This window comes from Bacillus rossius, chromosome 12, assembly GCF_032445375.1.
Source record: "Bacillus rossius redtenbacheri isolate Brsri chromosome 12, Brsri_v3, whole genome shotgun sequence".
Lineage (NCBI taxonomy): Eukaryota > Metazoa > Arthropoda > Insecta > Phasmatodea > Bacillidae > Bacillus > Bacillus rossius.
Window position 1 is genome coordinate 38,113,137 of NC_086339.1, and position 23,092 is coordinate 38,136,228.

Sequence of the window (23,092 nt, forward strand, 5' to 3'; positions counted from 1 at the left end):
ATTTACGGCCCCTTTATCAAATGTTAATCCCTTGCCTTTGATTTTCCGTCACAAATACTTCCAACAGATATTCACTAAGGGTAGTACTTATAATGGGTGTGGATAATTGCGCAAGTAAATAATAATTACCCATTATACTTATTGCAATTAGTGAATAATTATATGTTAAATAAGTATATGTTAAAGTACAATAAAGGAAAGGATTGATAGTGTTGACATTTTAGAAAAATCCTTACAATAAAATATTTTAATGAGAAGAAAGTTGAACAAAATACTTCATTTGGCGTGCTTAAGATAGCTTAAAGTATTAGAGGTAAGAGTTGAAAGACGTTATATTGGTTTCAAAAATTTTCAGGCCAAAACAATTTTTTTTTCTATTTAATTGGTTTTTATTTTTAGGCAGAGATCTCCCACTAAGAGATAATCAAAGATTTGAACAAGCGTCTATCGATACTAGTACATATTAAAATTGTAGTCATGCCAAAAAAAAAAATTTTAAATTTCAATGATTTCACTCGGGGAACTACGGTTGTAGCAACCAGTCTGTTAAATTCAGGTGTTCCACTTAATCTTAAAATATTAAAACGCAAACTATTACTTTTTTATAAAATAATTTATAGCATTTTCAAGGTTTCTTTTGTGTCTTTAAACAAGGCCCTTCAGAATAGCCTCTTCCTTAAATTTGTAATGAATAGTTTACTGGTTGTCTTTTTAAGGGCATCTCTATAGCGAATCAGCGAGTTTTGTGAGATACAAAAATTGCAACAAAAAAAAGTATAAAATTAATTTTTAAATGTTTGTAATTTCCGGAAGCCGTTCCCAGACAGGTTTACTCCTGAGCTGGGAAGCGATTGCAATATGCGTTAACAAAGTCTTATTTTATAAAAAAAATTATGAACATTTTTTATGTCCTAAACCTGCTTGATACCAAAATGGTTTATTTCGATTCTTCTCTCTCTCTCTCTCTCTTAATGATAATCACTACAGTAAACATTTTGTGATAGTGTTGGATAGTGTCAAAAATTAATTTAGATCACGTGTAAAATATATAAACCAATCCAACTAGTTAGCAACTTGGCCACAAAAAAAAATTTGATTTCATCTAGAGGCCACAGTTACTTGAATCTTTTTGCAGCCATCTTCAAGGGGGGCAAACAATGAAAATGGCTGCAACGACACATGCCAAAACGTGGGGCATGCTATTATTTCTGCGTACATAGCGTCTCCCTAGAAGTCATTAAGTAGTACTTTGAGTTACGTTAATCCAGAAAGTTTTTATTTAATTTTTCATTGGATAAGGTGATGCGGCGATGATTTATATATAGCGCCATGTTTTTGGGATGTTTCGTGCTTTTTCAGCACTATGTCGGTGGAGATTTTGTTGCGTTGTAAAACTTGAAAAACTCAAATATCCCAGGTGGCAGATTACAGCCTTGTAGTGTGTGTCCATATAGACACTTATGATTTCTGATTCCCATGACGTCTCGGAATCACTCCAGGCAAATATTGGGATTGGCTCTCAGAAGAATAAAATGACCAATTCCTTCACCGACTCTGAGGGTGTTATTTACAGACACACAAAAAAAAAGGTTGTGTTGAGTATCCTACACCTGTACCCTAACCGTATACATAGTGCACGATAGAACACGGTCATTCCCTTATTTTTAGGGAACGGATTTTGGTGTCATATCCTTGTGCAGATCTGTTGTAAAAATTCGTTCATTTAATTCATATTCGTGAACTCGTACATGGACACTTTTGTGATCATCGGAGGCGGAGGTACCAATCGTGTTGCTGTGCCAAATGAAATTTTATAACAGCGAAAATGTAAAAGTAGTTTAGAATATTAGAGAGGCCGTTATAATTTTGTTTGATGGTTGTGATATCGCTAGTATATTTTCCGTATCAATAATATAGATGGTTGATAAACGTCCCCTAGTATTCCATCCTCGCACGGGGCACCGTTTATTAAAAACAGTTGCCGATTTGTTTCCTTGCAGGAATTCTGTTGGAACAGGTTCTGGAATACGACCCGCTGCCTTAGCCGAACGTCTTGGAATACCGCCCTTAATGACCTGGTGCAACTCGTGTGCATGATCGTGTGTGTGGTTAAGGGGGGGGGGGGGTGAAGGGTGCGGTGAGTGGGCAAATGACTCCCCTCCCGTTTTTCTTCCCCCTTGGAGAGGGGGGGGGGGGGGGGGCGTGTCCTTAAATGCAGGAAAGGAAGGGAGGACACAGGGGCATCATATAACGCCACCTGAACACTGAGTCACTAGCAGCTGTGGGCCATCTTATATTGGGGAAGGGAGGGGGAGGCAGTGGTGGGGTGATAGAGGGAGGGAGTTTTGGTTTGCAGCCCATCACACCCGTTCTTCCCACCACCACCAACAAAAAAATAGACCTCTATTAGTTTCAGTGAACGGGTCGTGATTAGGAAGCTCGCTAACAGCAGCTAAAATTTATGTTTTTTTAGACAAGACCGACGCGAGCTCTGGAACAATCGTTCGATGCTTGAGGCTACTACTATGCTGGTTCACTACTGCATAATAACATGTTTCCGCGAAGAGACATTTAAAAATTGGGACCAAACATGGAGAGTCATAATTTGACCGACAAAACTGCTGCGTGGTAATCACAGAAAAAAAAAATCAGTTCTTACGTTGAAAACATATACTCGACTTATAGTAGGGTAGACCGGGGGAAATCGGGTCACGGGGTAAACCGGGTCATCGTAACAAGATCTGCTATCTTGTGGTGAAAAAATGAACTGGAGTCTACGGAACCTACCAAAGAGTGCTGCTATATGTCTATACGACCGTCCACTACAAGGCGAACATAGTATGTAACAACATTCTGGTAGTCTGTGCGACATGAACCCGAACCTGTGTAGTCCTGAAGTGGAAAATTCTTAACAATGTAAGTTTTATTTTGTTTCAAATAAGCCTTTACGTTCGCATTTCGTAATAGTATTGTAGTTTAAGTAATGGAGTACGAAAATATGTACCCAATTAACATTCTTCTGCATTACTGAAGCTCTATATGTTTGACAGAATTTATAATATTTTTCTTTTTTTTAAAGTGCGAAATGGGGTAACTCGGGTCACTGTCGTTGGGGTAAAACGAGTCACTGCATACAGTGGGGAAATCGGGTTGCTTTATATATTTGCTATATATTGTGAAGCACTTTATTCTTCTTTCTCAATGTTTAAGTTAAGACCTATTCTAAGTAAGTGGAAAAAATGAATTTAAGGCACATGACTTCAACTTAGTTAAAATTTGTAAGTACTTATAATAATATTGAAGTTTAGGACATGTTAAAATAATGAAAATATTATCCATGTAAATATAGAATTACGAGTTCACTGCTAAATATGTAAGTGGAAGGAACACCACAGAAGAAGTGAGATGCCTGTTACCAACACCGGAAAAATTAACACCAAAGAGAATAGGTGAACGAAAAACTGTTGCTTCTCTAAGGCTACTGTCAAAAGAAAATCACACATTGTTGGAATCCAGGAAATTGAAAAGCAAGAAGCAGGTGTTAAATTAAGTTCAAAGCAAAGAAAAATTGAACCTCTGAAGACGAAGAAGCGAACAAAAACTAAAAACACATCTGAGTTGTAAATTTTGGAAGAAGGCCAGGATGATGAGGAAGATTTTCTCTGCAACATGTGCAAAATTGCATACAAAGACATCAGAAGCTGCACTGCTGGAGACTGGATTCAGTGCCAGTCTTGCAAAATGTGGTACCATGAGCGCTGTGTCAATGCTTTTCAGTGTAAACAGTTTGTATGCGGAATGTGTCTGTCAAAACAGTAAAGAAAATCTGTTGATCCGATTTGCCCCACTTGTGATCCGATTTACCCCACTTCTGTCCAAATCGGGTCAAAACATTTCATTTTCCTTTTATCAAGTTTAATGTCAATTCGTAAGGAAGATTGGCTAATGTTTGTATGTAAATATGTACATAAATGTATGACTGATATTACTGTAGATTTTTTTATGGTAAATTAATATTGGTTTTATACTTATTCAGGAATTTCAAAAAATTGACCCGATTTCCCCCGGTCTACCCTATATGTGGTTTTTTTTTAAAGACTGGTATAGACTACGCTTTAAAAGTTGAAGTTGAACAACTGGTTTATTGCAAATTAATAAGGAAAGTGTTTAAGATGAAACACTAAAAGTATGGATAATGTTTAATTAAAAATAAAATCATACAATACCCGCGAGTTTTGTCTCTGTCATAAAACATTTCGTTAATTGAATAGGGAAAAAAAATATTTTTACTCAAACATTTTTTGAGTTCCCCCTCCCCCCCCCCCCCCCCCCCCACCAATTCCCAAAAAAACAGACTAAGGCTGCGTAATTATTCAAACGAAATCGTTTTTACGACAGGAACATGTTTTGTGGGGGTAGTTGAAGAACTTCGTTGGATTAAACAATAACCAAACGCAATGAGTTCCAACATAAATACTTTTTTACTACATGCAATATACCCGTTGTTCGGCTCCGAATTTAAATGCGTGTAACAGCTTTGGGAAACACTTTAGACTAGACTGTAAAGTTACAAATATATATTCAATTTAACTTGCAGCCGATGTTTTTTGGTCGAATTCTGACTCACGCTGTAGAAGTTCTGTTTTTTATGCATGAATTACTCATCTGTGTGAACCATAAAATTAACTTTAAATGAAAAACCACGACGTAATTAGATTCCTGACGTTTTACAATTGGAAGTAGTAATCGTCTAATAAACTGAGGTGTGGTAAACTCCCATTTCATTTTCCTCTTTGTTTAAACACCCTTTTACTGCTTATATTTATTGTTTATTACTTTTTTAATGTCTTTAATTGCCTTGGTAGCTACTTACCATGATTATTTTTTTTGTCATCTAATTTTATTTGCTATTTCAATATGTATGGAATTATATTTTCTTGTAAAAAATCAGTTTATTTCATTGGTTTGGCTTTCAATTTTTTCGACGATAGTTTTTATGTTTGTTATTAAGAGCTTTGGTATTTGTTGTGTTTATAACTAATTTTAGGATAGCCTACAGTTCACAGGGGTAAAGCCACAACCTCAATCCGAAAAATTCCGAAGTTTACCGAAATAAAAAGTTAGGTTAGGTTATCGTTATTAAAATGAAAGGTTGGTTAGGTTAGGTTGGCGGTCTTTAAAGTGCTCCATGACCGTAAAAATATATGTATTCTTGCAATATGGTGGGTTTTTTTTCACGAGCGATCGGCAAGCTTTGTTGAGGTTAGTTATTGTTCTGGTGTGGCCCTTATCCCCAAATGTTCACATAGCCCAGTCAAGTATTGGTACAGTTTAACCACGGTAACAATATTATACTGTTTTTTATTGACGTGGCAACGTCTAATAAATCGATGAATGCAAGCTGCACGCAAGAAAAAGGATGAATCATTGTCCCGTTACGCGCTTTGTCCCGTTACGCGGTGTCCCGTTACGCGGTGTCCCGTTACGCTCATTGCACGCTTGCGCCGCATCTACCTCTCTTCCACTCTATTGGAACAACCATCGATTTGACTTTTTCGACGCACATTAAACTTGAAACACTCACATTCTTTTCCTACTTTTCCTATCATAGTCCTATCCTTAACAGAATAACACAGATTGGAAGAAGTTAAATAGCAAACATGTATAAAAGTTATAGTTAAAATAATCTGTTTGTTAAAGTAATAAACATATTTGAATTAATGAGTGCAAATAAAAGTAAATTTATCAATTAAATTGTAGATTTCATTTCACTCCTTCTGTGTATTCATACAAAATAGTGATAATTAAATAAAAATGATTCTACTTTATTCATAAAAGTATGCATAATTTCATCAATGTTTTGTTATGACGTTGTCACGTTATACTATTGTCCGTAAACCGACTTTACAGACGACATTTTTTTTTTTTTAATTCATTAGTCTGTAATGGTGTGAAGAAAATTCCCCCCTAACTTGCTTACATGTGTTCTCTACTGTGTCGCTTGTGCCAACTTTATCGATGCCGAAGCCTAGCTTCAGTACATGCACCCATTTGTTTTCCTTCTTTTTTGTTGTTGACATTGTTATTATTTAAAGATTATTTCTGAAATCCTAACACGATAAACTTTCTTGCATATGTTTATCTGTTACTAATATATTCAAAGTCAATTCACTAAGTGTAAAAAGGCGTGAAAATGATGATACGAACACTTGCGTGACCTTTTATATATATACATATAAAATAGAAGTTGTTATGTATGACGTCGTTAAACTAAGACACCGTTTGACCGATCGTCATGAAAGTTGGCACCATGGGGGAGAAACTCTAATTACCGAGACTGAGACCTAGTTTTTTTTTTTTGAAGTAGTTATGGGCCCGTCCGCTAGATAGTAGTTTTCATAATATATCGCTGACATGACTACATTAATTTATTAGGAGAAGTAATGTTTAAGCTATTATCAGGCAAACAAACCAGTGAAAATTCACTCTATTTAGGTAGCCACTAATTTTGTGGCGTGTAATACAATGAGTTTTTGCACCTCCTACTACTTTATTTATTACATGACGGTTTATTACAAAACAGCTTTAAGTATTTTCGCATCGATTAAAAATAACGCATTAACTAAAAAACCTTTGTATGAGAACCTCTATTCTGATTTTTTATTTGCTGGTAGTTAAGGGCTCGCCCAACATTCAGTTGTGTTTTATAGCAAACCTGAGAACTAAAAATGTATATTTACGTATTTGACTGAGAACTAAGTGGCGGATTTGTCAGTACTAATTCATTTTACTGAGAATACATTACACTGCCTATAAAGGTGTAACTATTAAGTTATTTTCCTCCCGAGAAGTCCAGGGACTCGGAGAATCATGTCATCTTGAGTCTAACTAGTCGGACAATTACGAGAAGAGAATCATATACTTGAAACTAAATTGAATAATTGGACAAACAGGGATAACAGATCAGAAACATATATAATGTCCTTTATGAAATCTAGTGAATTTTATGTCAGTAAATTTGTAACAAGCAAACAAAGATTCTTGTTTCTTTCGAATGTATTTCCCGACCATTAGCAAGTTAAGGTGGACACAATTAATTGTGCTAAGTAATGTGTTGTTAAATTAAATAAACTATTTATTTAAATCATAATTAAAAGTTAAATAGTACAAGTGGCCATGTATATATGTAACTAATTGTAATATATATGCATTAAACCTAATCAAATATTTATTTCCACGATATAAGATACGTATATAAAGTTCCCTACTAACAATATTAGGATTTATTGATATTATTTACAGTGGATGTTTTCATACTGACACTAAATAAAGATAATTAAAATGTTCCTGTTGTATCTATATATTAATACTTCTTATACTGTGGGTTTTAACTAGTAGATAACTAGAACAGGTGCCCAAGTAAAAATTAAAAATATTTTCTTTTACTATTATTGTTTATGGCCCCAACCATAGAAGTAGAAACACCACATAAATTTACTAGTATACCATCATCAAGGAAAGATGTATATAGTCTGGTATAATATTTTAAAAACATGTATTTTTCATGTTCTAACCAAATTGCGATGTATTAAAAATTCAATGGATCCAAAAAATTAATTAATTTACCGGCTAAGTTAAAATCACAAATACATTTGGAACAGTGAAGTTGAATTAATATGTGGTGGCGATATGAGGTAGGTTTTGATGGTTTGGAAAATATGTAAGAAGGCGCCGACATGAGTTCTCGCTCCGGGTGTGAACCGGTCTGGTTGCGTTCCTGTTTGTAACGGACTAGCGTGATCGTTGCGCTCCCCGGGTGGGACGCGGGACGGACGACGTCACGACGTGATGACGTCACGACGTCACGACGTCATGACGCGCGCCAGCTTGCGGGGCGACCTGCCGAGTTGTAATCTCGCGATCAGCAGTCCCTAGCTTCGAGCCGCGTCAGCAGAAAACGTTCCTCCGAGCACCTGCACAAGAACAGACAGTCTCTCTCTCTCTCTCTCTCTATCCCCCCCCCCCTCTCTCTCTCTCTCTCTCTCTCTCTCTATCCCCCCCCTCTCTCTCTCTCTCTATCCCCCCCCCTCTCTCTCTCTCTCTCTCTCTCTCTCTCTCTCTCTCTCTCTCTCTCTCGTGGTCCCGCCGACGAAGCAACAATAGCGCGCACGTGCGGGGGAATAAAAAACGTTACGTTTAGCGAAAATAACATCTGCACGCACAAACCCAACACATAGCTTCCCTTGATTATTATTTTTTTTTCTACATCATCGCACCCCCTTTTTCGTTCGACGCGAGGGGCTGAAAGTGATTAACGAGCCAGCCGTCCAGCCGGTCAGGGGGTTTATTAATTACCGTCCGAGGACGAATGTAGTTATTAATTACCGTGTCTTGGTCGGTGGCCGAGCCGAGTAACACGTCGCGATCGGTATCGCCATGTTATCAGTGGCACGCGTCGCGTCCGAGCAATTTTTAACAGGCTGTAAGGGTTAGTGATAATTGGCGGGGGGGGGGGGGGGGAATCGTTTCATCGTTACTTTGTCTGTAATTGATTCATCGATTATGTAGTGTAAAAAAATATATATTTCCTTCCGTTTTCTCTAATCAAGAACAGAAATAGTGTTATCATTCTGCAGATATGGCAAGAATGAACAGTGCTAATATTCGCCAGTGATGTGTAAGAATCTAACCTCATGTGTCCTCATGTTGTTCATGTTGCAAATAAACTTACTTATATTATGAAACACGTAAACGAAATTTAACCCAATTTTTTTTTTCAAATCATGCTGAGCGTGATAAATAAATTGATAAATAAAATAGCCGCTTCTCAAATAACCAAAAACTTCTGGATGCGAAAAACACACTTTATTTCTTCGCCCGCCACTAAAATCCGCTTCTGTGTTATCAGACTCCAGTAATGCTGTCTGAATGCTTCATCAAACAGTTGATTCGAGGTTATAGTTGCCTGCAACATCTCATGTCAATAAAATGCACGACTTTTCAGCGCAGTGCTCAAGCATTTTAGTTTATCTTCGTCGCTCTGTTCAAATGTCTTGGAATATTTCTCAAATTTCTTTAAGAAACGGATATGATTTTCTGCGGCCTTCCCCGAGAAGAGTGGCATCGACTCACTCCAGTGCCTCCATGGTTGTTATTATCTTCGAAAGATTTGTGCAATGGGAATGCATGACTTGATGTAAGTTTTTGGACATACGCCATTACTAAGCACATGTATGTCTGTAGAAGAAAACTACAAAAAACACAAATGACAAAAAGACAAATAAAGCAAAAAATTGCTGTTGTCAGGATATAAACACCACAAAATACTCCACAACAGGAATATGGTCAATAAACAAAGAAAAAACAACGAAAAATGGACTAACAGAACGAAACCCCCCCCCCCCCCCCCCACAAATGATGACAGTACAAAAATACCGAACCCAAAAAATTCAGCACAACAGTCAGTTGAAACGAGACAAAAAAAAGCAAAACGAAAAGACGAAACAGACACAAATGTTTTCCAAAAACATAAGAGAACGGGAAAAAAACCCACAAATGATGACAGCACAAAAAATATTGAACCCAAAAAAATTCAGCACAACAGTCAAAACGAGACAAAAACACGACAAAACGAAAAGACGAAAAGACGAAACAAACACAACAGTTTTCTAAAACAGAAACAAGCGACGTTTCAGGAACTTGTTGTTGTAGAAGGGCTGCCTGGTAAACATTAGCATGGCTTACAGGCGCACTCATTACTGTTGGCTCTCTGGTCGGTGAAGGCAAAGATTCTTCCAGTATGCTGGCATTCCGGGTAACCTGGACTGGCGTGACGACGTGCTGTGTGGGTTGCCTAGGCGACACGCGGGAGCGTCAGTTGTTTTCTCAGCTGCCTGTGCGCAGTCACTGCCAGTCCTCCTTTCTGTTCCAGGCGAACATGCAACTGACTTGTCTGTTCGCGCAGTTCCCCTTTCAGTACAAAATGGTTGCGAGAACACTGCTCCTGGATATGGATTCTCTTTATGTCCGTGTCTGACCTGTTCTGTCAGTCTGTTGAGCGCTACATTCTGATCTGACTGTGGGGCCTTTATGCGGTCCTCCTGTCCATTTAAGTTTGTGTGTACTATTTCCATTTCAGCCTGCGTGCTGCTGATGTTAGCCTGCACTTGGTTGATACCCGGACTCAAGATTGGGCTGCTCTTGGTGTATTTCCGCCTTAAGATCTGACTGTCCCTGGTGTATCTAAGCCTTAAGGTCTATTGATTGTCCCTGGTGGATCTTGGACTCAAGGTCAGCTTGTCCTTGGCTAATTCTAACCAACATCTGCTGTAGTTATTCTACACTGAAATTTTCAGTTGAAGGTACAGATGCTGCACTTGTAATTGCTGATCTACTTCTGCCCTAATCTCTGCTGCAGCTGTCTGTAATCTGTCAGGCACACCGCTGGCTGCACTGCCTAGGTCAGATGTGTGTGTCTCTGCAAGCTGTTGCTTATAATGAGTGGTGGTCGAGGCAGACTTCATCGGTACTATCGTCCGCACCAGCCTCCAAAAACTGTACAACATTTGAGGTGCTTCCGGCCATGCTCGTGTCTTCTGAGTGCGCTGTTGGTGTATCACTGCTCGAGGAATGCTCCTCAGCATCCGTGTGTTCCTCAGCAGACATGTCTGTGCGGTTCATTAGACTGTAAGTTACTGTATTGTGTCGTGACATGATTTAGTAACCCTAGTAAACAATACACTATAACTAGGCACTGGAAAAATTCGCGGGTTCAATGACCGCCAGGATAGACTCCACGATCCTGTGCACACTCGGGCTAACGTCACCTATTCATTGGCTACTGACTTGTAAGGCGTATCAATTGGGAGACTCGTGATTCGATACTGCTTTGACTGAGGGTCTATAATTGGCCGACAGTCCTACAGGTTAACAGTGAACCAATAGCAGAAGTTGCATAAAAATACAATTATATCCATTTTAGCAAGTCGTGAAATGAATCCGCGAATTTTTTCGGTCTCTAACAATAACACAAGAAGGTTAATTTTTTTTCTCACTCTTACTTGTGCCCCACTTGATTATCCAAATTAAGTAGTTTTAATATTATTTTATATGTATTATATATTTTACTTTATATATACCTATATTCCTTTTTCAATACAAATAATTCAGTACATTTACCCTCCAACATTTTTTGGGGGTTGATATTCAATTAAATATCAATAGTAAAAATTATTTTGCCAATTTAGCGCCCCCCCCCCCCCCCCACACACACACAAATGCTGTGCCCAGGGCACAAGCCCCGTCTCTCCCCCCCCCCCCCTTTTTTTAAAGTTACGTCCTGATTGCGACGCCACGTTCGTGCATGTTCGGTTGTTTCCACCTATGGTTTTTTTTCCTTCTCTGTTTACAAAAGATTAACACATCGAGGATTTTAAATTTAGCACGTGTGTTGTATTTGGTTGAACGTCTTATATTCAGTGTTTAAAACATAGGTAATTCTGAAAAGAAAGCCACACAAATGTTGTATGCACGTGGCCTACACATCTCACTGTAACATTGTTGCTACAACATGCTTCTACGTGCAGGCGATACGCGCTGACTGTTGATGGACTAGGGCAATGTCGTAGGACAGCAAGCAACATTCCAGGTGCATCTTACATGCACAAGCCACACATTGCCCACATCGTCAAGGCAGAAAGTTGCCAGAATGTCCCAGACAGCACATTGCTCACATGTTCCAAGCAATATGTTTCCCGCACATTCTAGGAAGCACGTAGCTCGCACATTCCAAGCAGCAGTAAGGCATATAAAATGTACCTATAGAAATCCACAAAGAAAATGTCACATTAACAACTTGCAGGAATCATGCATGTAACGTGCTAAAAGACACAACTACTTCGCACTAGCAATATTACAGCAAAGGGCATGTAATGTGCCGAGTGACACAAACAAAATTTAACATTTATAACTTTGAGTGAACATTCATGTAACATGCTGAAAGACATGTTACAATTCCCTATCCAAATATGATTACATTTAACTGTTGAGACTTACCTATCTGCGACACACAAACTTTATCGAGTCCACCCTAGTAGAGTTAATGTAATGAGCATTCACATGTGCAAACTGTGTGATGTTACAGCAACGGCCCAACGGGCATGTAATGTGCTAAGTGACAAAAACACTATGTCACATTTTTGACTTTGAAGCAAAGTGCATGTAACGTGATGAAAGACACATTCAACTACGCCGCACTTTGAATTTTACACCAACTGGAATGTAATGTGCTGAATAACACAAACATTATGTCACATTAACAACTTGGAGGCAATGTGCATGTAACATTCTGAAACACACATTAGAAAACGTCGCATGTGTAACATTACAGCAATGTGCATGTAATGTGCTTAGTGACACAAACAGAATGTCACTTTCATAATTTTAAGACAATGTGCATGTAACATGCTAAATGACATATTTTTCTATATCGCACTTACATTACACCAATGGGCATATAATTGGCCGAGTGACACAAATAGTGAGTCATATTTAAAACTTTAAAAAATCATGCTGCTAAACACTGTGACGTTTATTGCACATTGTAATGTTATACGAAGGTTTTTCTAGAACAAAGTAAGTTGCATTGGCATTTAATTTTAAATTAATTTGATATCAATTACAATTTTTTTTCAATTGTATTCGGATGAACCAAAACTTTTCTGACTAATACTATTGTATGTAAAGTGACAGAAAGCTACAAATTTTCAGTCAGTTGTATATCGGTTAATGCGCTTTTCACTGTATACATACCATAACATAAATTACAATTTTAATATATTTTCCTAGCAAATCTGTAAGAGAATCATAAATAATCCTTATTTATAGCATAATTTCAGTTAATACGACTTATACTGTATGCCTGCAGGCAGTAGCGTAGCCAGGATTTGTGAATGAGGGGGGGGGGGGGGGGGGTTAAGAAGCATGGCCGCCCCCCGCCCTATTAAAGCGGGATGGGGGGGGGGGGGGGGGGGTCCTCCCCCGGAAAAAAATTGTATTTTAAGGTGTAAAATAGTGCTATTTGAGCAGTTTTCGGTACTTAACTTTAAATATTGTAGGTAATGGTAAAAATATTATTAATTTTTTAATAAAAAAATTGTTTGATTGATGAAATAAGAAATTAATTAGGCTAAAGATATTTTTATCAATCCAAGTGCCTTGTCCACGTCCACTCAAAATCATAAATCATGCTCGAAGTTCGACAGTACAAAAAAAAAAAGAATAAAAATGGTTGGGTTTCGGCAAAACTGGCCTATTCCTGGAAACAATTAGCTTTAGCTTGAAGAGTTGCCCAGTCACCACCTGCTTATAATTACCGCGCTGGTTAAATACAATAGGTGCAAGATATTTGAAAACTTGGGACCCGTCACGGCGTCACAACGCTATGTAGGGACACCTGTATTTCGCGAATACATTTCGTGTCAAGGTATTTCACTAAATACTGTAGCTTTTCTCCTGTGGTTATTGGCTGAGGTCGGTGAGAGGTGTCGTCCCGCTCTTGACGGGGCCAATGAGAATGTGGTCACCGTACTGCTGCACCCTCACAATTGGCCATGACTCTTAGAAAAAACTACAGTGTTTTGTGAAATACCTTGACATGAAATGAAATCGCGAAATACAGGTGTCCCTACTTATACCTTCTGCTCGCGACAGGGGTAGGGTAAGGGAAGGAGAATCGGTAGGGCTCGCTTACTCTTCCCCTCCAGTGCAGTGGCCGGTGATAGCTGTAAGACACCCAGGCTTTTAGCTAACCTGCTTTCAGATTAGAAAAAAAATAATGGCTAAAGAGGGGGGGGGGGGGGGTAGAACCACTTACCCCCTCCCCCCTGGGTCCGCCCCTGCCTGCAGGTCTACAAAAAATAATAGTTTATTATTTTGGCCATTTGGCAGCTGTAGACATTACTATCTATACATATGTGCTTAATTTTATTACTCTTTGTGAAAAAATACAATTTATTTGCAAATCTAATTTCTTTGTCTATGATATTATGTTAAATCTTTTGAATTGTATGTTCATTATTTTGCATTTTGTTCCATTTTGTTATAAAGTGATGTTTAATGCTAATATTATATTGACAGTAAATGTCATACATAACAATAATTCTAGTGAGTCTTAATCACATGTTTAGCATTAATATATATTTATTTTGTTTCAAAGTAGATCATTGAAGGGAATGAGTTATGAATAAATATGGTAAAAATTTATATTTTTCCTTATCTTTGTTTGAAAATAACTACGAGAGAATCTTGATATAAACACTAACTGTCAAATTAGTTTGTCTCCGAACTCAAAAATAACCCATTATTCTCGAGAAAGTGATTGTATTTTCGTATTTTCCGACTGATCTTTAGCCGGGAGTGTGTTGGTGTTAATGTTGTGTGTGTGTGTGTAACAACTACCATTAAATATAATTGTAATGGGGATGTGATACAGCCCATAAATTTAGCCGCATATTTTGTATGTATGTTCTTAGTATAAGTTTACAAACAACGATAACAGTTATAAAAAATAAAACGGAACGGAATAGCTATATATATATTTATATATAAAATGGTTGTAGGTAAAAGGGGCAAAACAAATAAAGTAAATCAGTAACATACTTGCCAAACTGGTATACAACAAATATAGAATAAACGTATAAATTATAAAACTTTAAAATTAAATACAGTTTACATAAAAATCACGCAATAACTATTTTTTTTTTGTGTACACAAAATAAGAAAATTTTACGTTTAGATTAACGCGAATAAACTGTAAATCAAACTGGTTTCGCTACCTTTTGCGAATAAAATAAACTAAAACCTTAACTAGTTCTGAAAATGGTCGATAGAGTAACAAACGTTGTGCTAGAGACTCGTCGTTTGTTACAGGCCTTCGAGTTACTCGACGCCATGTTGGTTTCAGGTTTTCCTTCTACACGAAAACGGAATTAAATATTTTATTACATAGCAAGGAACGATATTTAACACGAAATTGTTTGAGTGAAGTCCTACTGCACATATATTTCCTTCTTAAAATGATCCTTAAGTAGGGCTGTAAAATTAATTGCATGTTTTAGTAAATGTTAATTAAATTACCGTACTCCAAAAGTTTTCCATTTTTATTGCTGAGATTTCACTTTCACTTTATTAAGGATCCAGGTAAGTAAATGTTTTTGTAAATTTTATTTTCTTTCCAATTTATTTAAGTTAAACTGTAATATAGCTGTAGTTTACTTTTTGTAAATAGTTTTATTAATTTAACAAGAACTGTAAAAAGGTTTTTAAGTAGGTAGGTACCTACTATAAAAATCAATTTATATTACAATCCTATTGTTACCTGAAAGCCAAAAATCAGGTCATGTAGGTATGGTTTTTTAATTAAACGTTTGTATGTAGCTTTTTATCTTAAAATGTCTCATTCATAGGATATCTATATTATTCTCTGAATTTTTTGTTCGCCCTAAATCTTGATATACCTATATGAATTTTCAGATTATTAGGTCAACTAAATTATATGACTACTAATGCTATAGACGATAGCCTAAAGAGTTTTAATACAAAAGTTACATACAAATAATGAATTTAAAACTATAATTTACACGAATGCATACTATTAGTTTGTGGTACAATTCAAACATACTGATGTTAATAGTTTTTGGAATCATCAAATAAACACCTGTTAGAATATTGAATTCATTTGTAAACAATAAATCAATTTGGTTTTGAAATCAATTAAAAAGTCAGGCAAATACCAAAATTAAGCACTAATAACGTTAATGAAACTAAGATAGCTGTGATAACTTGATATCTACAATATATCTCATAGCCAAGTTTTTTATATCAAGTAATGAATTAATTTAGTTTGTTCGTATTTTCACTTTAGTTAAGTTACAGTGGTGGATACAGGAATAAGTTTTGTACCAGAAATAGGAATATCAAAAAAATATATATTTAATGTAAAACATATATTTTAAAAAAACTTACATTACAAGCAGTATTTAAATGTATGCTCACCGGCAGGATCCAAGGCCCGGAGCTGAGAGCCGAGGTACATCAACTTAAATTCTGACATCACATCCACCACCTTGGATGACTTTGACCTTGACATTTGACCATGAACTACAAAAAAAAGAAGCAAAAAGGTCCAAAAATGACCCAATAAAAACCCAAAATTTGCCAAAATGTTCAACCTCTAAATATCAGACAGCACAAGCACAAGAAGGAACTTAGTCATAGTTTAAAAATGTATTTGTATTTTGTTAAGCTAATTACACAATAAACACAGTTCATGTTCCAGACCAACAACGCTTTTATTTGCCGTTTCACTTGTATTTTTACTGTTTACACACTCAACGAAAAACAACCTTCGGCCGCCATCGTCTTTTTACCTACTACTATAGTCAAAAAAATACTTTTTCATGTACACACTGGATTACGGCAGTTGACAACAAAAAAAAATTATGGGCTAGCTACGAAACGAAAAACTGAGGATTACATTTTTTACATTATTACAATTCCCAACACTCCCCCTTAATTCTCAGTTTTTGTGTCCCTTTAGTTCTCAGGAAACTATTTTACTTGCATGTGTTTTGAATTTTACACTTTGCAGTGGCTTTGTAAAGATGTCTGCTGTCTGTTTGTCACTGGAGCAGTAATACACTTTTACTAGGCCTTCACTTATATTCTCATGAATGTAAAGGAACCGCACATCTATGTGTTTAGACCTGCGGTTCACCACCCCATTCTTCATCAAACTCAATGCACTCTGATTGTCCACATGTAGCTTTGCTGTCAACTCTTCACCCAGGATCTTCTCCAACACAGCTTTCATATACATCAGCTCTTTCGTACACTCAGCTGCTGCGATGTACTCCGCCTTTGCAGTTGAAAGTGCGACCACTGGCTGCTTTCTGGTGCACCAGTTGATGGGGCCTCCACAGTAGAAGATGACGTACCCTGTGGTGCTCCTTTTGGATTCTTCGTCCCCAGCAAAGTCAGCATCACAGAATCCAACCAGTTTATTCATAGGACTGCAACCTTCAAATTTGATACCCAGATTTTCAGTGCCTCGCAAGTACCTCACAATTCGCTTGATTGAGATAATGTCTTGTTCGGTTGGATTCTCGACACTTCTGCTGCAGCGATTCACTGCAAATGCTATATCTTGCCTTGTCTTATTGGACAGATACATGAGACTTCCTAACAACTCTCTATACGGAAAGATCTTGTTTAGTCTCTCTTTTTCTTCTCCTTTTTTCTCCATCGCTGGAGTTGGGACAGGCTTTGCTTCAGACATGTTGTAGGCTTTCATGAGCTGAGTCACAGTCCCTGTCTGGTTGAGATGAAGACCTCTTTCATTTCTGCTAATTTCCATTCCCAGGATTCTAGTAGGGTTTTTCTGAACACTCACTTCAAATTCCTTCTGCAGACTTTCCAGTAAACTGTCTACAGCTTTACTGTCTACAGCTTTACTGCCCTTGCCCATTACAACACCATCGTCCACATACAGACCCAGGATCACAGAGCCATTACAATTTTTAAACACACAGGGTTCAGACTTCAGCTGACGCATACCAGCTGACTTCAAGTGGTCTGTAATTCTCTTATTCCACCTTGCAGGAACTTACTTGAGGCCGTACAATGACTTTGTAAGTCGGCACACACCATCAATGTTCATTCCCTCTGGGGGATGCATATAGACTGGCTCTTCCAGATGGCCATAGAGGAATGCTGTTTTTATGTCAAATGTTCTCACCACATACCCTTCGTTTTGAGCGATGCCTAGGATAGCTCGCATGGGTCCGCTGTTCAAAACTGGGCTATAGGTTTCGTCACAGTCAATGCTGTTTACTTGTTGACACCCTCGTACGACCAACCTTGCCTTATATTTCCCATCCTCCTTCCTTTAAAAAAACTATTTACTGGTCAGTATCTTTTGTCCGGTTGGGACATCTTTCTTTTCCACAACTGTCCATGTCTCATTTTCCAGCAGCGATCTCTTCTCTTCTTCAACGGCTGCTTTCCAATGCTTTCCTAAGCTTTCCTTCGGTGCAGGAAGAAACAGCTTCTTCATATGTCAACATCACATAATCTTCAAATCTCGCAGGGATCCTTCTGTTCCTTCTATGTGCTCTCCCCTGTTCATTCACAGCATTTTCGTCAGTTTCCTCACTAATTTCAAATCCATGAAATGATTCGTCACTCTCTGTGTTTTCATCATAATTTGACATCCCATCTGCTTTGTCTTCATCATTTCCTTTCTCATGTATCTCATTCATTATATCACCCCATTCCTGTAGCACTGACAGCATCAGCGGAGGGTCGCTTGCTTCTTTACGAGTGTCCCAGCCTTCTATGCACCACATCTCTTCTAACCACAGTTTCTCTTCTATTTGCATCCCACAGCCGGTAACCCCTTCCCGTATAGCCCACAAACAGCAGTTTTTCACTTCTTGACTTCAGTTTCAACTGTTACTTGTTAATCTTTGTATACGCTGCGCATCCAAATATTCGTAGGTTAGAAACATCAGGTTTTCTTCCATACCACAGCTCTGCTGGGGTTTCACTCCGGCCTGTTGTTGGGCTTCTGTTGATGAGATAGGTTGCTGTATATGCAGCCTCACTCTACAGTTCTTCCGGCTTGCAGGAGTCCAGCATTAGTGCTCTAATCTTGTCCATCAAGGTTCGGTTGAAACGTTCGGCCATTCCTTGGTGTTGAGGTGTATATGGAGCAGATGTGTCGGCAACGATACCATCAGCTTCAATCCAGGCTCTGAGCTTTTCATTCACATACTCCTTGCCATTGTCTGTTCGCAGTTTGTAGACTTTCAGATTCAACTGACTTTCTATTTTCTTCACATGCTGAATCACTAGTTCAGGGACCTCTGCCTTTGATTCGACAACAAAGTGTGTGAATCCATCAATTAAAGTCAGGATATATTTCTTCTTATTACAACTATGTGGTGTAATTGGCCCCACCGAATCGGAGTGTAGTATTTCCAGGGGTTTGATGGCTTGCGCCTGTTCTTTCACGAACAGAGCCCTTGTCCGTTTTGCTTGTATGCATATTACACATGGTTCATTGTTCAGATCTCCACTCCTCAACGTCATTCTTTTCCCAACCTTTGATGAAGCTTTGAGACAATCTTGACTGATGTAACCCATTCTTCTGTGCCAAATTATTTTAGGATTTGTACTTTCGACCACCAGAGTTTCCGACAATGTGTCTTCGGGAATTTTTACCACGTACAGTCTATTTGCACTTCTTTCGCCTCTTAGCATCACTTCATTATTTTTGATCACTGTCACTTCATTCTTTGAAAATTTCACTTCTCCCCCATTTCCTGTGATTGACCCCACCGACAATATGTTCTTACTGAGCTTAGGACGTACAATACATGCTTCAGTTCACAACAATCTGTTACTACTTTCCCTACACCCTCTGCACTCATGCTCACAGAATTTTTCGCAAGGCCTATATTCATCCTAGTAGCTCTCGGTTCTTCCAGTAAGCTTTTGTCGTAGGTCATGTGGCATGACGATCCTGAATCCAGGATCCATTCAGTGTCTGCCAAGTCACAGCTCGCTGTCATGAAGGAAACTGGTGGCCCCTTGTTTGCCTTATTTCGGAAATAGCAGTCCTTTTCTTCATGGTTGGTTCTTTTGCATATGTTTTTCACTTTGCTTGGACACTCCCTAGCCATATGTCCGGTTTTGTGACATGAGAAACATCTAATGGTAGAGGTACCTTGCCTTTTATTCACTGCACTAGCTCTGTGAAACCCCGCTAAGTGTTTGTCTGAACCACACTCGTAGCATCTTCTTGCTTCAGCTTTGAATGCTACTGCATCAGTTTCAGCCCTGGAGTCAGTGCACCTTTTTTCCTCCGCCACCAATTGTGTTGCCAAATTTGCCAGAGTTTTACTTTCCATTGGAGTGGATTCCCATGCACTAATAAAATAGCTGTACCTTTCAGGTAAAGTCGTCAGGATCCTAGAAATCAACATATGTTCTGGAACGTCGTTTCCCAGCACCGTTAGCCTGAACACCAGGTTTTCAAGCTTACTTACATGCGTCGCCAAGTCTACACCTGCTGTGTATTTATAAGCAAAGAATTCCTGCATTAGATCGATCTTTAGCTGCGAAACGTCCCGTTCATATACGTCGCACAGTTTTTTAAACATGCTGTACGCATTTTCACACGTAAGAATATGCGTCAGAGGAATCCTGTCGACAGTCGCTATTATTATCCTTTGTGCTTTCGCATCCTTTTTGATGTACTCCGCATAATTTTCACTGTCTTGCTCTGGTAATTTTGTTTCTCCAGTTACGATGTCGTGCAAACCTTGTGACTTGAACAATATATTTACTTTGAACTTCCACAGCTGAAAATCACAAGGTTCCTTTAATTTTTCCACCAGTAAAAGTTCGTTCACTTCGGAGTGAGCCATTTTTGTATCGTCGCAACGACCCTTTTAATGCATCCACACTTTTTTTTTGCGCGATACTGGGCCCATAAACTGTTAAAAAATGTATTTGTTTTTTGTTAAGCTAATTACACAATAAACACAGTTCAGGTTCCAGACCAACAACGCTTTTATTTGCCGTTTCACTTGTATTTTTACTGTTTACACACTCAACGAAAAACAACATTCGGCCACCATCGTCTTTTTACCTACTAGATAGTAGAAAAAAAAAACAATTTTTCACGTACACACTTGATTATGGCAGTTGACAACAAAAAAACAAGTATGGACTAACTACGAAACGAAAAACTGAGGATTACATTTTTTTACATTATTGCAATTCCCAACCGTCATGAAAATTAATATAACAACACAAACGAAGACAGTGGGCTAGCAACGACGACACAGATAAAATGCAGGCAGACAACAAACCTGGACAACGCAGCAAGCATGTAAACACAACGATGAAGATGAACAAGTACGATAGCACTGACGAACACAATAGGTTTCCAATGGCAATAGTTGCGACGTTTCGGGAACTGACATCTGTTGTCGTCATCAGACACAAAGATTATGTTTGTGTCTGATATTTAGAGGTTGAACATTTTTTTGTCCGTGCTGTCGTCGTTGTGTTGTCTATTATACTTGTTTAGTTTCATCGTTGGTTCTGTTTGACCGACAGCACCTGATTCAGTCTTGTTTTCTGTGAATTTTTTATCTTCATATTTTTTATTAATTTTTTTTTTACTTTCTGAATTTTTCCGTGACAATCAGTGAAAAACTGCAATGGATTATGCCAAAAATAAACTGCATTAAATAAAATTTCCCCATTGCTTGAATCATTTAAAGAACTACTAGCAATGTTAACCTCTTCCAAGCAGTGTTACAGCCTCCGCCGAAGTCAACAACTGTAAACACACACCCCCCCCCCTCAACAGGCGAGTAACGATAATGATCTAGAATACACCCGCCTCTCTGGGAAGCATTCAACTCCTTCCGACCACGTGGCAAGCCGAATGATACTTTCACAATGGCAGACTCAGAGTCGCAACCAGTCAGCGCCCAGCACCCTCTCTCAAAATCCATTCATTGCCACAAAGTACGCCACTCGCTCGGCGAGTCCGCGCGAGTTGGGGGCTTCAACATTTTTTCCCGGTAACACATTTACAAACAAATTTTATAACTTTTGTTTTCATTAAATAAATACAAAAGTGCGTGGCCGTATGTGCTCTTGAAGTCCTAAACGTATGGTAAAGTTGCTTGTACGTATGAAATAATTATTTAACTGTAATCCGTTGTCAACTTCGCTGTTACAACTTTTTACCTTTAAGCATCCCAATGAGAAATCTATTTGTTTTATCATTATCACACAATCATTTTATTGTTTGCTTATTTATACTTATTTTAACTTAAACTTTAATATTCAATACGTATATATTTTTTAATTAAAAAATATTTTGAAGTAATAATTATTCCAAACTTAAATTATGTTAAAATTATGACAAAGAATCATAACTGTTTATCGTATTACATTTGGTTTAAGACATGTATTAAAGTAATTTTCGAAGTCACAGTAGACCTGCCCCAAATTTAATAAGTACTTTTACCGGAAATATTTACGTCTTAATAATGTTAATAGTATTTATATAGTTTTCTTAAGTAACTTGGGTTATAATAAGAATGACACACATCAGACAAAGAAACATAGTTTACAATAAATTACTTTAATCATAGTGCAAATGGTTGTATGTGTAAAAGCTACATTTTTCTTCCTCTGTGTTTTCTCTGCCATAACGAAGACAATTTTGCAAAAATTTGCAAAATTAAACTTTAAAATAATGTTTAGCATGAAAACACTATGGGGTTTTCAGCTCCTATCTCTCTGCCTTAACTTGGCTCATTTGTTGTGGTATCAGGCAGCAAAACAAAACTTTAATAATTTTTTGCAATAAAGAAACTCAATTTTAGCAAATACCTTTAGTTGCAAATAGTAAAATTTTGCACTTTATTATAAATTAATTAATTTATGGAAATCTATTTAAGGTTGTACATTGGTTTTGAAAGTTACAATCGTTATATTTGCCAATATTGCTTAAACCGTTGGAAATATGTATTTTGCTTTTACTGTGTGAATCCTGTCAGAATATACAGTGAACAATATTTTAAGTGTCTTATAATTACTTAAGTGTACAATTAAATATAACGTAAGGGTTTTTTTTTTGTTACTGCATACTTCACGTACATCTGACAGCCCCCGTGATTGTCAATTACGGGGACAAGTATGCACGTGTAAGTTTGTACTTCGGGCGGATTTGGATGCGGCCTGAGTTGGCACTCGAAGTGGTCTCGTCTCATGACCGTTAGTCCTAACGTAATTTTAAAAGGTAACAGAACGGAACACACAACAATGAAATTCGTCAAAGCGGGTCGAAAGGAAACGGATTTCATTCGGAAGGAGGTAAAAGGAGGGATCCCGAAATCAGAGCACGTGCCGGGCAAATGCGGGGGCTTCTCTGATGGTCATCAGAGGCTGCCGTGGGCCGGCGGGGAAGATGCATCGCCCTTCCGTGCCGTGTATCGTCCTCCCT